Raw genomic sequence first — 17,967 nt, 5'->3', positions numbered from 1 at the left:
CTTCTCTGATCAGAGCGTCTACCTGTATTTGTAGATACACTGAACTCCAGTAGAATTTCTGGCCTGTTAGGCTCCTTTGGATATTTCCCAAGTACTCCCAAGATGCCAGGCTCTGTGCTGACTTACACTCTACAAAGACTCTGACCCTGAAAGATAAAGCTAAGGTGATGGATAGAAGTGATAGGGGAACAGAGAGACATGGATTCAGCACATGCGAGCGTTCTCATGGGAACCAAACCAACCAATATTGGAATGAGCTTCCCCACAAGCAGTGACTTCCCAAACAGTGCTCAGCCTTAATTGTCATTGGCCTCAAATACTGGTGCAGGGGCTAGTGCAAGAGAAACATCCAGAGGTGAGGCTGAGGCTGCAGTTAGATATGAAATAACTTTAGCTTTAGTTACAGACACAGAGCTGAGATGTAGTTCAGTGGTCACCAACCCTGGCTTATCACCAAAATCTCCTTGGGAGAGGGTGCTTTGGGAAAGAGAGAAATTCATAGACCCCCAACACCTAATGAGAGTTTTCTGAGTTAGGGACAGGAACTGTGTATTTTTTAAAGCCACCTGGGTGATTCTAATAAACCATCAGATTAGAGAAGCACTGATAGAATCCATCCATCCACCTCACAACACAGGAAGGAAACCGTTAACTTCATAGTACATTTTCAGTCTTCTCTTCCTCTAAGAGGAGCTGAAGCATCTCCTATATGTTGGGGTCAAATATTCCCACATTTAAAGGATTAAATTTAGCTATTACACTAGAATGATCAGAAAAAAAAAAAAAAGCATCATTTCCTCCAACTCTTACTGTGTCTATTTTTGCTTGCACATACATTGTACCAATTTTCCAGGCCCAGTTTCTGGTTCAGTAACATCCTGGAAGCCAGCATTTAGTGAGTGATCTCTGCATCCCAAGCACTGTGCAAATTTCTTGACCTGCGTTGCTTCACAGACTCCTATTGACTTCCTCCAAGAAGCACTGTCATTATCCTCATTTTACAGATGAAATTGCAACAGAGAAGTTAATTAACTGGCCTAAGATCCCCTGGCTAATAAGGGGCCAAGCCAGAATTAAACCCTGAGGCATTTATTCCAGAAGGTACTCTCATAAATATCACGACTACGCTTCAGAATTTTAATATATGTCTGAATATCATTTGTCCGATTCCAATTTTAAACGTGTAACTTCACAGTTCATACTTAACCACTTCCCAATGCCTTGCTTTTCCCTAAGACAGTCAAAATCTTCTTCCAAATAAATCTGTTTTACTGTTTCAAGAAAACCACCTTGTTTCTACAAGTATATTTGTGTGTGTGTGTGTGTGTGTTTTGGGGAAAGGCACATTCATTTAAAAAAAAAACACATTACGTTTGTCCTTCCCTATTATATAACTGAGATCATACCTCTTCCCACCCAGGTGGGGACTATTCATTGGTGTGCTGATGAATGTTTAACAATGAGCTCTATGGGGACAGGGGTGGGGAATAGAAAGCCTTGATACTGTTCGTTGATTTCTGTGGTGTAAATATTTCCACCATGGCTAATTTCAAGGTACCAATATGAAGTCACTAAACATGCAATTGAGAAGGGATGCTTACAATCAGCTTTCGGTAGCCAAATGATCAGAAATGGTAGCATTTTTTTCCTCTAACCTTTAAAATACTTATTTATTCTTGCTCACACACAAATCACATCATTTTTCCCAGGTCCAATTTCTGGCTAAGTGAAATCACAGAAACCAATATTTATGGAGTGATCTCTCTGTTCCAGGGAGTATGCAAATCACTTGATATAGTCTAACGTTACCATTGGTTGTATTCTAACATCAAAGAGTATGTGAACTAGATTATGATGCTCTTCTCTGCTGACCAGTGTATAACCCACCAATCCTGATGGAGGCAGGTTGAAATGTGGGGAAAGGAGTGTCTCTGGACACAGGTGCACCACAATTCTAGAATTCGAGTCCTAGCTCTAGTACTACTAGAGGTATGATCTCAGTCAAGACACATAACCTCTACTGGATCTGGAATATATGGCTAAACGTCTGACAGCATAGGGCTGTTAGGAGAATTAAATGATAGACCATAAGTAAAATACTGGGCACATTACAAATGATCAATAAATGTTAGCTACCGACTCCTGCTCCTTTCATGAATCATTTATATTTTCTCAATCCACATTTCCCCCTTTATTATGCTCAATTTATCTCCACTGTTCTTCACTCGAAGCCCACATGCTTTGTTTCCTCTTGGTATTACATGTCCCCTACTCTGAGTTGTGATTTCTCTGTATCTGTGCAATTCTATTTTCATCCTTCAAGACTTCCTTTCTAAGCCTCTTAGCTTTTCCCCTTTGTGTTACTCCTTTTTTTTTCTCGGGCTGTAACTTCCTCAAGTCATGTATTTCTCCTTCTACTGGGATGTGCGCTCCGTCACCGTGGGACTCTTAGTCTCCACTCTTTGCTTTTTCTCTATTAATTTCTCACAAAACCCCTCCCTATTTCTCTTCGGCGGATTTCACACAAAGCCTTCTTTACTGATGTGCGTTCTGTTTGGTTCTCTATGCAAGAGCAGTCTTCGCTGTGTTCTTTATTTCTTGCATCTTGTACATCTCTTGTTCCTGCCTACATTTCCTTCAACCCTCAAGGGCTTCCACTGCCTCAGCTTGAAATCCATTGTCCTTATTTTTCCCATTTCTTCCCCAAAGACCATCGAATCCTCGTTCCATCAGCCCATTATTTGTCTTTCCCTTCCATTTTTCCTGAAACTCCTCTAGCTGGGTAGTTTTCCTTTTCATAATGCAATGGACTCAGGGGCAGTTTGCATTGATATATCTGTTTGTGCCATAAAGGTAACACTCGTTTTGGGGGCTGAGTAGCTGGGTTCTCGTCACAAACTTGTGGGGGGGAAATGCTTGTTTCTACACTGAAAACTCTTTAATAAATCTCTGCACAGCATGACAGTTTACGTCATGAAAAGAACATAAACATGGACCAATCTAGTTGTAGATTCAACTTGTCACAGCTGTGTGATTCTAAGAAAAGGCATTCACCTCCCTAGGGCCCGCTCTCCCCATCAATAAAATGGGGGAGCAGCACAGTGTAGGGTCTAAGAATGAGGCTTTGGAGATTGACACATCAATGCCCAATTACCGGTTCATCTTACAAGCTATGCAATCTTAGGTCACCCACTTCCTCATGTTGGCAAGCACTTCTTCATCTATGAAACAGGTAAATCTCAGAATTGAAGGGAGGATTCAATAAGATCATGTGCATTAAATACTTAACCCATTGTCTTTGCCATCATAGGTACTCAGTCCTGGGATGTATTGTTACTGGAATATTTCTACCTTTCTGAGAAGTGACAGCCCCTCATGCATGTCTGATTTTGTTTTTACTGTTCCTTCCACCTGGAATGTTCTTTCACTTCATCCTGAAAAGTGTCTTCCATGACTTTTTTTCTCTTGCATCTTTTGCAAAGCCTTCTCCAACCACCGCATTGCTCTGGATAGAACCAGTCATTCTCCACTGTCTACTCTCAGAGGAGTTTGTCCATGCCCTTTGTAGGTCTAATCACCTTATTTTGCAGCTGTCAGTTTACTTACAGGTATACCTTTTACACATTTTTCTAGATCTTGAATTTCTAGAAAGCTACAATACACTATGTCTTTTTTTCTTGGTTTTTCAGCACCAGACACAATGCCTAACAAATCGTAGGTGCTCAATACATATTTATAAATAACTAGGAGGATGGATGTGGACAAATGGTATGCATTCACTCTAAGTTTGTGATGTATGAATGAATGAAGACAAAGACCCAATATCTAGCATCGGCCGTAACGCAAGGGTGTATGCACAGGACATCCAGGCTTCAACTCCAGTGTGTAACACCAGGTCAGACTCAGACCAGCAGGTTGAATGCCTTGTTACTGAGGCCCTGAGCTGACTGGATCTTTTCATATTTCTATAGGCCAGACACAGGGCTTGTTCCCAGGTGTGCAGTAGGTTGGAACATGGAAATAGGGTTAACTGGTCTCAGCCTAGAAGATAAGAGCAATTCAGAAAAGGAAGACAAGCAAGTCAGCAGAGTAATCTGGTTTATTTGGCTCTCTCAAGTAGTAATTCACAGGCAATTTGGAGTTTTGACACCCTATCATCTTTCATTTCATTTCCCTATACTTGTACTTATTTTCTCATACTTATACTTATAAAAATAACCCAGGGGAAATAACTAAACTATAATGGTATTTAGTGAAACGAAAGTGAACTAAAATTACAGTGCCACCCATCCCCCATTCTATGCCGGCACTTTTATGAATAAGACCAACTTCTTCCTGACTGTGATGTATCAGACATTCACTACGTGAGTTGTTGTGTTGCTGGGAGCATGATTTAATCTATGGAACACAACAGTTCAGCTATTCATTTAATAAGCATTTACATAATACCAGGTATGATGTCGGCATCATGTGACCTATTAAGGATAATAATAATAAAAAAAAGTGATGGCTTGGAAGACAGCCCTGAAAGAGAAGTCAAGAACTTAGAATGTAAGTGTGTGACTCCAGCCCTTGTGAGCTCTGTAATCCAAGACAAGTCACAGGGACTCCTGAGTCTCAGTGTTTGCATCTCAGAAATAGGCATGATAAGAATTGCCTCCTCTCTAATTGCCTCTCATAGAGTTACTGAAAAGATCAAGTGAAGGAGTAGTATTTTAAAGAGCTTTGAAAAGTGAAACATGTTAAGAAGTTACAAAGAATGGCATTAAGGGTTTTTGTTTTTTCTGTTTTTTTTTTAATTGGTGTAAACCAAATGTGAGACTCAGAAATGGAAGCTGATCATGTGAACTCTGAAGAGCCTCCCAGTTCTGACTCTGGAACAAATTACCTGTGTGACTGTAGTCAGCTCACCTCCCCTGTCTACCTCAATCTCCTTACCTTACAACATGAGGTGGCCAGACCAGATGAGATCTAAAGGCTCTTCTAGCTCTGACAATGTTCTGTGATTCTGTGAAAATGACTGAACTTGGTGGTAAGTCATGTTTATAACCCTACCCACCTGGGCAGGAAAGATGGCAGGACAAGACTGCATTCTTTAGGCCTAGGAACACCATGGGTAGACGGAAGACTCGGGAAGGCAGAGATGTCCTAAATTGAACATCAGAAGAGGCCAGTATGACCTCTGGGGCCCTAGGCATATCACAGGTTCCTTCCTTCATTTAAAAAAAAAAAAGTATATTTTATGACTGTATTGTTACAAAGATGAACATAATCGAAGATAAGTTATATATATTTTCTTTTAAGTAAAAAGTTTTAAGTAAACCTTTTAGTAGCCCCATAAAATTGTCATGGACCCTAAGCACTAGTTCTACTGTGTCTAATGGATAAGTCAGCCCTGCTAGGCTCTCCTAAAAGTTGTGGCACATTTTACTCAAAGAACATGGAGCCTGACAGTCGACTGACGCTTGCCTCCCTTCTAGAGCAGTGTTTCTCAACTTTGGCACTATGGGCATTTGTACCATGTAATTCTTTGCTGTGGGGGGCTGGCCCATTGGAGCACGTTTAAGAGCATTCCTGGCCTCTATTCACTAGATGCTAGTAGTATATTTGCCCTGGTTGTGACAACTAAAAATGTCCCCAGCCATTGCCAAGTGTCCCCTTGGAGGCAAAATCTTCCCTGGTTGAGAAACACTATTCTAGAATAGTCTTTCTAGATGACGTTCTACCTTCTGCTGAGAGCTCATTGTCTTCTCGGGCAATGTCTTTCCATATCACTCTTGGTGAAAGATAAGGTTCTGACATGGACCTGTAAGGCGCTCTCTGATTTGCCCCTAGAAATTCTCTAACTTCGCTTCCTACTGTTCTTCCCGTCACCCACATGGCTTCAGCTTCAGTGTCCTCTGTGCTGTGTCTTGGACCTGCCAGACACACTGCCTTCGAGATGGTTCTTCCCTCTGCATGGAACATGCTCCCCCAGATGGTCCCCTTGGTTAACTCTCTTACCCTCTTCACTTCCTTATTGAAATATCACCTTCTCAAAGACACTTATCTTAAAGTATTATTTTAAAAGCCACCCTTTTAAAAGTTACAGCCTTGTTCCCTGGTATTCCTATCCTCCACTTCTCTGCCTCTGTCTCTCTATAAGTACATATTTTTTTTTTCCCCATAACTTATACCTTCTAACATACTATGTAATTTATATTACTTAATTATTTACTATATTCATGATTTATTTCCCTTCTCCCCCAGCTAAAATACAAACTCCATGAGGACAGGAATCTTTGTTCTTCTGTGTTGTTCATCCCAAAGCTGCTACATATTATGTGTTTGATAAATATGCATTGGCTCGAATTGGAAAATAAATATGAATAGAAGTAGTGCCCTCTGTCTTTGAACAGGCCCAGTAGGAACTTCTTCTTTTGACCCCAAATCCTCATCTCTGTGCCCCCTATGCTGCGTGACCATTCCTTCTACAGTGCACTTTTGTGTCTCTTCCTGAAGTGCTCCCATTCTCCCTGACCACGTTTCTAGATTCTGTTTGTGCCCCTCTGTTCCCCTTTGTCCCTGAGCTGCCTGGAGCAGCAGAGGGGAAACATGCATGCCTGGGTTTTGAAACAGCAGATTCTTCACTTGTTATAGTCATTCTATTCATGAAAAGGAATGATTCAAAAGAGACTTGGAAAAAGCAAGACCTTGGCATCCCTGCCAGCACAGACAATGACCACGAGAACAGAGGAGCGTTGGGAATTATTTACCACTGGAGCTGCTGGGAATTATTTACCACTGGAGCTGCTGAATAGAAGGGCCAAGCTGTGTGGTTATTACGTCCTCCTCTCAAAGCCGGCTGGGGAGAGGCGGCCAAGGAGCCACTGCAACCAGGGCTGCCATGTGGGGACACCAGGAGCCCACGTCTTTCCAGAGAGACAGCCTCGCTGACCCAGTTTCAGCACAACATCGCCTGACACAGCACTGCAATCCACAACTTTAATAACTTGGTGACATACAAAGCAGTTTTGATGTAAAGTGGAGCTGACAGAGCAGCAGAGGGAAGGCTCTGCTTCTCGCTGAGCTGCGTGGGGAATCCACTCAAGGTGACTGCAACCTTCGCAGCCCAGCCAGCAGTCCGAGCCTGCTCTTGCAAACAAGGAAGGCACGTTTCTTTAGCAGGATGGCAGACATAGGGGTAGCAGAGAGTGAGTGGAACCAACATAGAAGGACGGGTTGATACAGCCTGTCTCTTCTGCTTTGATACATGTCCCTGCTCTTCATCATCCCTGCTGCCCCTGCCTTCATCCTGGCCTCCATCACCTGGGCTATTGGAACAGTTGCATAATATTCTTCACTTGATCTTAGCCAAAAGGCCAAGAAGCGATAACAGTTGCATAATATTCTTAAAGCTTGTCCCCTCCATCCATCTTGTCCACAACTGACAGAATGATCTTCAAAAAGCATATCAATGGTCATGTCACTTTCCACATCAAACCCCTCCATGGCTCCCCATTCTTGTAGGAAAATTAACGTCAAACATTAATGCCAAACACAGTGCTCTGTGCTCGGTCTGTGAGCTACATTTTTAGCGTCTTCCGCTCAGTCCTGCATATTTCGCATCATTTTTTGCCACCACCAACCTCCATCACCTTAAACTCCAGTTTTCTCTTTGTATCTTATTAACCATACACCATAATTCTCATTCCCTAATGTCCTGATATATAAGTGGTCATTCGTGTCCACTTGGATGCTTCCTGTGATGGAGGACTCATTACCTTACGTGACAGCCTTTTCTAATACTGAACAGCTGTAAAGCTTCATCTTTCCTTATGAAACACAAACTCTGTTTCATAACTTTCATTTGTTGCCTCCCGCTCCATGTCTGCTCTCTGGATCCCACAGAATAGGCTCTGTCCCAGGACTCCCTTCTGAGAATGGAACTCAGTGAATCATATCTTTTCAGTTTCTTATCTGTGCTAAAGTTCCAGGGTCCTTTACCCACTTTTCATAGGCTAAGGTTTCTGCCATCCCAACACCCTCCATCTTGCCTTTCTGCACCTTCCTCATATATTCAAGATTCCCCTTAGAATCAACAGGGGGAAATAGTACAGTGTGCATCTAAAGATAACAGTCACAATTAGCCACCATAATAATAACAGTTGAAACTGTTCTTGGCATATGGAAATGGATGTTTTGACCTAGGTTGTGCAATTTTAATTATTTATTCTAATATTCATTCATTCACCATATATATTTCTATTGAGCAATGAGGGTACACAAAGTAAAACACAGTCCCTGCCCTCCAGTGCTTCACGGTCTGGACAGCAGGGGTGGGATGAGGGTGGTAACCATGTAAGCAGAGATCACAACTGAATATAATTAGAGCTATGATAGGGACTATGCCAGCATTGAAAAGAGGCCCCTAGCCCAGTATGGGGGTCACTGAAATGAGGCAAAGGGGTAGAGAAAAGCAATGTACAGAAACTGCTGTTTGCACTGAGGTTGGGAGGATAATAGATGTTAGCTGGATGAAAGGAGTGGGCAAGGACATTACACGTGGTGTGAAATAAGACAGCATGAAGCATTCAGTGACCTCAAAGGCTCTTAAGATTCCTTACCAGGGCTGTGTATATTAAGAGGTTGATTCCTGAGTTCAGACTACAGTTCAAATGTAGTTCCAGAACAGAGAGATTACTGGGGCTTGAAATTGTCAGGACAATCTCTCTGGAGGTAGAGGGTCCTGAGGTGGGTCCGGAAGGAAAAACACTTTATGGATAGCAGAGAAGAGGGGAGATGGACATCCATATGCAAATATGTCCACGCACATACATCTGCTTCATATGCATTTAAAGCTTCAATTGACTTTCACTTGCTTTCCGACTTTGGTTCCCATGGTAACCCTGGCCACTTATTTTTCTTTTAACCTCCTTTTCATTGTTTCAGGATGAGGTGAGCTGCGTGAGGGGTTAATCAGTCAGGGGAAGACAGGAGATTTTGAAGCAATTATTTGGATTTTTTTTTTTTTTAAAGAAAACTGCCAACTCTGCAATTTAATGCAAACTGTCTCTGGTATATCTGCCCTGAAGGATGCTGTGGGGAGAAACAGGAGCCAGAATCCATTTCGTCCCCTCCTCCCTGACTTCTATTATTACTACACACTTACTGCTAATACAGCATCTAAACTTGCAATCCCGGTAACTATGGCAATAAAATGGGTGAGATTCCCTTCCATTATGACTTGAATTGTTAGGACTTTGCAAAGAGCACGTGCGTCTGCACAGGGGAGGGGGAAGACGCACTCTAGGGAAAACAGTTATTTCAACTTCCTGTGGGGAGTTGGAGACCATCGTCTACCAGTCCACATACACATGGAGAATTATCACCCTACCTGTGTCACAGGATGCAGACACCGTACCTGGGAGTTACAGTGTACATCTAAAGCTTGCAAACCACCCCTTGCGTACAGCCTGTAGAGCCAGGAGGCCAGGGCTGCACTGAACTTAAAAGACATGGCAGAGAAGAGGCAAGGGAGGAGGATCTAATCCAGAGCCCAGCAAACTTTCCCTATAAAGGGTCAAACAGACAATATTTTAGGCTTTGAGAGCCATATCATCTTGGTTGCAACTATTCAGCTCAGCCTTTGCAGCTCAAAAACAGCCACAGACAAAATGTAAATGAATGGACAGGGTATATTCCAATACAATTTTATTTATGAACACTGAAATCTGAATTTTGAATACTTTTCATGTGTCATGAAATAGTATTCTTCTTTTGTTTTTTTTTTTTCCAATCTGTTAAAAATATAAAAAACATTCTTAGTTCCTGGGCTCCTCAAAAATAGGTGGTGAGCTGGATTTGTCCCATAGGCCATAGTTTGCAATTCCTCATTTAATCTATGCCACAAACAATGCATTCCACACTACTGCCTTTCATTATTCTCACCTGTTTTAGTTTATTATTGTTACTATATGTAGTATTAAGTACTACAAATACTATTTGCTATGATTTTTATTGTGTCAAGTAGTATGTTAAGTACTGTAAATATACCATCTTACAAGGCTTAGAGATTGAGTTGCTCAAGGTCATGTAGCTTATAAGAATAGCTGACATTCAAATACAGGGTCTGTCTGATGCTTAGAGACACGGTATAGCTTTCTTTCTGTTGACAGGTCAGCCTCCCAGCCTGGGAGAATTTCTGCATCCAACAGGTTCTGTCACACCCTATTCTCAGAGAGCTGGGCCATGAAGCCTAACAGAAGCACATCGGTGGGAACAGGGCCCAGGACTTTCAAGAGCCACCCCACTGCGATGATCCAATATCCACGAGAGTTCACTGGGAATGGCCTTGTGCACCCCAGCTCCTCTGCCTCCCGATCACCGGATGGTCTTAATCTCCGATTTGCCCTTTTCCTTGACGATGCATTGTGATATTTACCATTGCCGTTTCCTGGCTTTGGCTGTGCCCCAGGAACAGCCCTTAGAGTTCTGGGCACCCTTCATCCACTTTTCCAGCCTCTGCTTCCTCCCTGCCTTTGCTGGCCTGGCTTGGTACTGATTGCTTAGCCTCATGGCTCACAGACTTCCTTCCTTGACCAGCTATTCTCAACTCACAATGCCATCCCCTCCATGCCCTTCAAGGAGAGGTTCTGGGAATTTGGGATGCTTGGAAGGGAGAGAAGAATGCTCAGCGCTCCTAGCAGAGGATCATTGTCTTCTAATCTCCAAGGAGGCAGGAGATTTTAATTATTCGGGACACTCCTAGAGGGAAAAACTAGAAACAGTGAGCGGAATTTATAAAGGGGCAGATCTCATTCTAGGTCACTCAATACACTTTGTGCCACAAGCAGCTGTGATGTGATGGAGGGACTGGACCAGGGGCGTAGGCTTCTGGATTCAGGTCTTTAATTGCTTCAATTGTGACAGGCAGGCCCAACGGTCTTATCCTCCCTTCTGCTGGAACAAAGTGACTCTGTGACTTTGGGAAATGTAAAGTTTGGCAACAGCTGGCCTTGCTTCTCTTGGCAAGTTGTGCGACCTTGGGAAAACCAGGTCCCCTTTTCTGGACCTTCTTTTCCCACCTGTGCCGTGTGAGTAGTAATCCTCTCCAGCTCCAGAGACCACCAATTCAGCATTTTCTGCTCTGCTCCCAAGGAACTGGCACATCTGTTTTTTGGATCCATTACTTTGCAAACTTTTAAGGGATTTTCTCCCCTTTCGGTCCCTAGAAAATTGCTGCAGTTCTTTCTTTGGAAAGAACATTAGCCAAGCCCTGTGCTAAGCAAATGCATTCAGCTTCTCCCTATCTGATTTCTCTTTTTCTCATTTGTCAGCAAAGGAGAAATCTCCCAGCTATTAATCAAACTCCTGGCTGTGGATAGCTTTAATTGCAGAAACCATTGCTAGATGAGGGATGCTCAACTTTTCCAAAGAAAGCTGGCTGCCTAGTGCAGGAGAGAAACAATTAATTACCTGCTCCCCTGTCCCCAACAGAGATGCAGATGAACTAACAATATAGCTGCTGGCACCGAATCCTCCCTTCCCAATGTGGAGGAAAGCTAGTGGTAACTCAGACAGCATTGGTAAAAGTTGAAGGCCGAAACAGAAGATTAGTTATGAGGCTCTGGTGGGACCCAGGTTTGTCTCTCTGGCATCTTTACTTTAAGATGCATACTGACAAGCTCAACCTTATTGAGGAGAGTGATTGGGGATGTTGCCATGCCTGAAAATCATATTCTCTGAGGAAGGATCAGAGAATTCAGAGATGTTGAATTCAGAGAAAAACATTAAGGTGGAGGGAAGGAACGGGTACAATAAAAATAAAAGGATAAAAGGGAAAAGACTTATTTTGTGTATTCCAATGGACAGACTAGAATTGTGGGTGGAATTACAGTTTCATAGAAGAAAAACTTCTTGGGACTTGGAACTGTGTGCCTATGGAAAGGGATTCCCCCAAATGTAGTCAGTCTCTTGTCTCTGGAGGTTCTCAAGAACCTCTGAGGATGTTGTAAGGCAGTATTTGTATTGGATGGGAGGTTAATTAAAATCATCTTGGATACGTAGCTGCCCCTCTTTAGGGTCTTGCTTTACTAATATCTTTGGCTTACTTCAAAGTTTTCAGTTTTAGAGACAACATAGGAATAGGTGGGGTGGGGAGAGCAGTGAGAGCTAATGTTGGAATACTTATTTTTTCTTAAATCTTCAATTGCCACAGGGATATGATAGATATGACACTCTCTTTGGAACTTGGAACTAGGAACTAGTTTTTTTTTTTTTTTTCTGCATCCCCAATACTTAGCAGATGCTCCGCACAGAGACAGTATTTGAGACATGTTTGAAAAGCTTTTGATTGAGTCAAATTTAAACTTACACTTCTGGTATGAGTTCTGGGAGGCAATATTACACAGTTTTGAAGAGAATAAACCTGAATTACACTGACCTGAGTCTATAGCTTGGTTTCTTATTTCCTAGGTGAGTGAACCCAGGCAGGTGGTAAAAACTCTCAGAGCCTCAGTTTCCTCATCTATAGAAGAGAGATACATTCACATACTTCATGGCACTGCCATGAAGACTTAATGGGCTTATAAAGGCAAAATGCTTACAACAGCTTGACAAAAAGTAGCAGATATTTATTCAGCGCTTAAAACATACCAAGCACTCTTCTATGAATTTTTCACATACTATTTACTTTAAGATTCATAATACCTCTGTTGTTGAATACAATACTAAGGAACAGAGAGGTTAAATGATGTGCCCAGGGTCACACAGTGAGGAGACAGTAGCACAAGGATTCTGAGCCAACATTCCTGATCCCTATTAGCCTCTGCTTCATAAGCATTGACCATCATTTTTGTGTTATTGTCACTCCCACCTTTCTCCCAGTAAAGGCTAGTTTCCAGTTTTCCCTTTCCTTTCTATCTCTGCTACATGTATGTGTACATACTACTCTATTGCACAATGAATTTCCAGAGCACTGAGACTTTGATTTCTTATTACTTCTTCCAGAGGGTCCCGCATGGCCTTTGCACTTGATAGATGCTGTTTACATGTTAGGTATCTTCATTGAGGCTTCAATCTCTTTAGAGTACTGGACTGGAATCCTACTTCAGCCAACTTGTTCCTTTCTCTTCTTTTATTTCATTTGTTTATTTATTTATCTATTTCATTATTTGTTTGCAGTCAGAATAACATGTTGGAAAACACAGGGGCTGTGTCTGAATCCAAGCCGCTGACATTACAGGCCTTGTTAACCTAACCTTTCTGAGCTTTGGTCCCTGGTCTGTGACGGAAGCAAAGTAAAACCTAAGTCTGAAGACTGGTCAGTGATAAGTGGGAATGTGACTAACAGGGCAGCCTTCTTTGCGGGTGGAAAATTTCCACATTTACTTGCTAATCTGCAAAACTACCAAAGAGGAAATATGTGGTTTAAGCTAAAAAGCCACTGCAATTCTCGTCTGTGACTTCCCCTCTTAGTCCCCCTGGATTGGGTTTGCCTTAATTCCTAGTCAGCCCAAAGCTTCCGTCTTTCACTTAAGTCTCTGTAGCTAGAATGTAGTGAGTCAGGTATGGGGGTGGGTGCGGGCTGCTCTTAATGCCTTCATGGTTTTCTTTTCAGTTGCTTAAACTACTTTTTAAATTACCTGTTTTTCAGGGTTTTTTGGGTTTTTTTAAAAAATTATTTTTTCAAACCTTGCTGTTCTTTCTCCTCTTGTGTCTATCAGGCTTTCTCAACAGCTTCAAATGGAAAACTTTGAAGTGAGCTTTTAAAGAACTGAAAACTCAGCCCGATTCCCCGAAGTCCCGTGGGCAGCCTTGCCACTGTAACCACTCTGGGTGGAACTCATTAGTGCAGGCTGTTCTCACCAGCGCCACGCAGGTCGGCCACGCCAGGGCTGCCCGGCTTTGAGCCCTCCCGGCGCCCTGGCAGGGATGCGCAGGCATGCGCGAGGCTGCGGGGACCCGCGAGCTCGCAGGGTCGAGGCGGCCCGCGGGGGTCAAAGCGGCCCGCGGGGCCCCGGCTGGCGCGGAGCCTATTGTGCAGCCGGCGCCAATGAGCAAATTACATCTGAACCGCCTTTCAAGTCGACGGCCGCTTTCAAAATGGGGCTTTGAAAGGCTGCGCTCCCCTGGCTCTGCAGTGGAGAGAACGGAACTCGGCTTTGCAGGGAGGCCGTGCCGGCTCACACGTGCCCGCCTCTGCGGCGCTCGCCTGCGTTTATAGCGAGAATAAAAGGAAGACTTTGGTGGGTGTTCGTGTGCACGGTTTCCATCCCTTTATTTACAGAGGAAACGTTCCGACTCCTGGAGTTCTCACTGGCCATTGCGGGATGAATGGGCTGTGTCTGAAGTGAGAGCACTTAAAGTTCTCCTTTAGGATACATGATTTTTTTCCTCTCTGTCTCTCTCTCAAAACTCAGTGATGTCGTTTTACTTAGGGTACTGGGGATCGGGAAGGGGGAAAAACACGCAGATACATGTAGAGATAGGATGGTTCAGAAAGGGAGGGTCACTGCCACGCAACCCCCTTTTCCTTGCTTTTGCCTCAGGCCTCGTGGCCCCTAGTTGAATGAGCAGTCTTTCCACACTATAGCGGAGGGGGTAGGGAATTCAGTGGTGAGAATGCAGGCTCTGCAACCCTCGAGATGGGTCTGAATTTTCTGCAGTCGCTTAACTTTGAGAAGATGCCTGACACACAGCAGCCATCCAGCCTTTTCCCTCAGCACCAGAAAGTGGTCCTTTGCCCTTGCACCTTGTGTTTCTGCTCACTCCTGTTTATGCAGGTTCTTTCCAGCACAAAGGCTGAGATTTTAACACTGCACAAGTTCTCCAGTGCTTTCCTTTGCACCAGCACTTACTGTGGCACCCTTCCTTAGCATAACTGCCTTAATATTCTTATGGGTACTTTTATAAACCCAATTTGTTCCAAGTCATCCCTGTCTATATGGGACCCAATTCTTGGTTTTAGGAGCATGGCTCCACTCCTAGGATAACCAAAGCCATTCAGGAGATCATACGGGGTTAAAAAGGAAATGTAAGTACTCTGCTCCAGGACACTCCTTGGTTTGGAAGAACAATTTCTTACTCAGGGTTTCATAGGAAGTTTATCAGTGAATCAGTATAAGCCTGGAAGAGCATACTGAAATAAACTTTCTCAGAAAAGGAATAAAGATTCAAGGAAACAGTCCTCAAGGGCAGTCTCATTATCCCCTTCTTACAAGAAAGTGGGATTTAAGGATCTCTATGAATTCCCAAGGCAACACAGAAAGTGGTGAAGCCGGAACACAACAAATGTAGGCCTTCTGACTCTTTCTTTCCGCACCTGGTGAACTGTCATCCTCCTCACTCCCATCCCTCTTCCTCTCTCTTCCTGGCTGGAACTCTATCTCCTAATTCCTTACCTCAAACTTTTTGTGCCCTGAAGCCTTATCAGGCTGTGACAGGCGGTCCTGGGCAGACAGCCCACTCAGTATCCTGTGAATAGTAGTTTCCGTTCTCACCCACAAGCTATGCTGTGTACCAAAGTCGTCTTCCCTTTCGCAGGGAGAAACTGTTCATTATAGATGCTCCTGGGCTCTGTGTTCCAAAAAGACCCAGCACACGTCTTTGTGTCTCGCCCAGCCCAGCACAGAAAGGCTACACTGTGTTTGAAAGCCGTACAAGCAGAACATTAATTGATGCATAAAAGCCTGTGTCTTTGATCTTCCCGGGACCTGTGGTTCTCCCATGATCTGAGTCCTGTGACGCAGGTTGGAGTGAAGCCTGCAATGAGACTTGTGCCCAAAGGCGCCAAGCAGGATGTCACAGCCGCTCCCCTCTCCCTTCTTTCCACCACCACTGAAAGCTCTGCCTGTGTATATTGAGCTGTCACTTACACTTGAAGCAGCCCCAGCCCTGGTCTCTGTGGTCATCTCCCTGTTTGGTAATACAGGCCTGTGTTCTCAGCTTTCAAAGATTTCTGTGAGAATTTCTATGCTTCCCTTCCAGAACTGCTCCCTCCCACCCTCTGTATAATTATCCCCATGGGTCCCAAATCTCAGCCTCAGCTATATGACTCACTGACTTAACAGCTGGATTTCAGTGTTTTGCGGGGAGCCTCATTCATTCATTCATTCACTCATCTATTCATTCATTTAATTTCTCCTTCACTCACTTATCTGTGCATTTCTTCCAGCATTCACTCACTTTCTTGTCCCATTTCCAGTCTTTATTTGACGGAGCCAAAGGAGACTTCATGTGTAATATGTTGACCAGAATCATTGCAGAAATATAAGGACTCCTGCATGCACGTTCCTGTTTGAATTAGTGAAAATATCTGGAGGGGGCTGATGCAATCACCTAAAATCTGTGTAACACTGCATTTCCCAGAGAGGTGTTCATCCAGGGTTGTTTCAAGGTCTAAGGCTGTCTTTAAGGAGCAAGTCAGCTTAGTGTAATATACAAAGAAAGTTTTTGGAGAGAAAGAAAAACCTGAGTTCAAATGTCAGCAGTGCTACTTAGCAGTGATCTGACTCTGGGCAAGATACTTAACTGCTCTGAGCCTCACTGTTCTCCTTTATAAGAAAGAGGTGCTGATATCTATCTTGCAGAAGCATCATGGGAAAAGAGAAAATCCTTCTATGTACTTAGAACAGGTCCTGGCACACCACTGTTATGGTTGGTATTATTATTACAGCTCATTTGTGAAGGTGGGTTTGGACCCAGCTGGATACCATTGCTGATGAGTCCCTGTGTCCTCTAGGGAATCACAGATACTGTTGCTCTCATAAGAGAAAACGTGAAAAATGGGCCTTCCTTGAGGAAACCTTCAGCATGAAACAAAACTGCTGGTACTTTAGATTTCCCTTCCATCACTTCCAGTGGGGGAGCTGGAAGCCCATGTGTGTGGGACGGCAGTGGTGACATCTGGAAGAGTGAGCAGAACAGGTGAAGAGTATGCATGGTGGCAGCGACACATGATCAGCTCAGTAACATCTGAGCTTCCCTGCCTTCATCTTGGGATGCGTGCCCTGTTTAAAGCATGCGCTCATTCATCTATCTTCCTGTAACATATTTATGTTTGATATGCTCAGCTCTGGACAAATTCCTGGAGAGGCTTCCCCTTACTGCCACTGCATTCCTAACATAGTCTCCAATGGTATTGCTACTACCATTTTTTCCCTTTGCAGCATGTTTGCACTATTCAGAACACATCTAGTTGAAGTGGGGGGTCAGGTTCATGGAGTCTGCCTACTCAGTCTCCTCAGTCCTGGCTTTTATCCTATGTAGCCTTGCAAGGGATTCTGGAGAACGTCCTTTAGTTTAGGAACTAAAGTATTGAGACGACACAAGGCTGTTGAAAATGTGAAACCCTGTTTCATTAGAAGGGTGAAATAGTAACCATTTGTACCAACATACTTAAGAGCCAGGATTGGCAGGTTTATCAACCACACTGCCAGGTCAGTTTTGATGGAAGGAGTGGGATAGAGTTCAGGGGTGTGGGATGGTGGTGTAGGGAAACACGGGGGAAGATGCTTTCACACCTCTTATATCACAGTACTGTCAGACCAACCTGTGATGTTGGGAAAGTCACATCACTACCAGCAGCATACCCATTCTGTGGACCAGAGCCTGAAGTTCAGAGAAGTCACCCAGCTGAGAAGTGGCCGTGCTGAGATTTGAAGTCAGGTCTACTTACTTGCTTTCCCATGGGTACTGCTGTGCTTCCCCAGCCTCTTCCCTCCACCTCTGCATCAGCTGTCCCTCTCAAGCAAGCATGGGGAGGATGCATGATACCAAGAATGTTCTCCCTGCCCATCGAAATGGCCACTTCTCCTTCACTTCCTGCTCGTTATCCCCTTATCTTCATCTGTGGCTGGCAGATTAGTGTGTGTTTCGGGAAGATAAATGTCCCCTCAATTCTTATGACAGAGATGCCTCATCCTGGGAGAAAAGCCTACACTAGCCCTTCTAGATCCAACCAGACAGGAGGACCGGAGGCTGTGC

The 17,967-nt window shown here is 43.8% G+C and overlaps 1 long non-coding RNA gene across 1 annotated transcript in view; it reads left to right on the top strand.

Moving 5' to 3' along the window:
* Positions 1-14,212, top strand: part of LOC132523405 (uncharacterized) — a 29,645-nt gene extending 15,433 nt beyond the window's left edge. The window contains exon 3 of the long non-coding RNA XR_009541514.1: positions 13,707-14,212. This is a non-coding gene — a long non-coding RNA (uncharacterized LOC132523405). The remainder of the gene's footprint in view (positions 1-13,706) is intronic.
* Positions 14,213-17,967: the final 3,755 nt, after the last annotated feature.

Source organism: Lagenorhynchus albirostris, chromosome 7 (assembly GCF_949774975.1).
Source record: "Lagenorhynchus albirostris chromosome 7, mLagAlb1.1, whole genome shotgun sequence".
Classification (NCBI taxonomy): Eukaryota; Metazoa; Chordata; class Mammalia; order Artiodactyla; family Delphinidae; genus Lagenorhynchus; species Lagenorhynchus albirostris.
The sequence above is the reverse complement of the archived record's forward strand: the minus strand, read 5'-3'. Positions and strand labels throughout refer to the sequence as shown.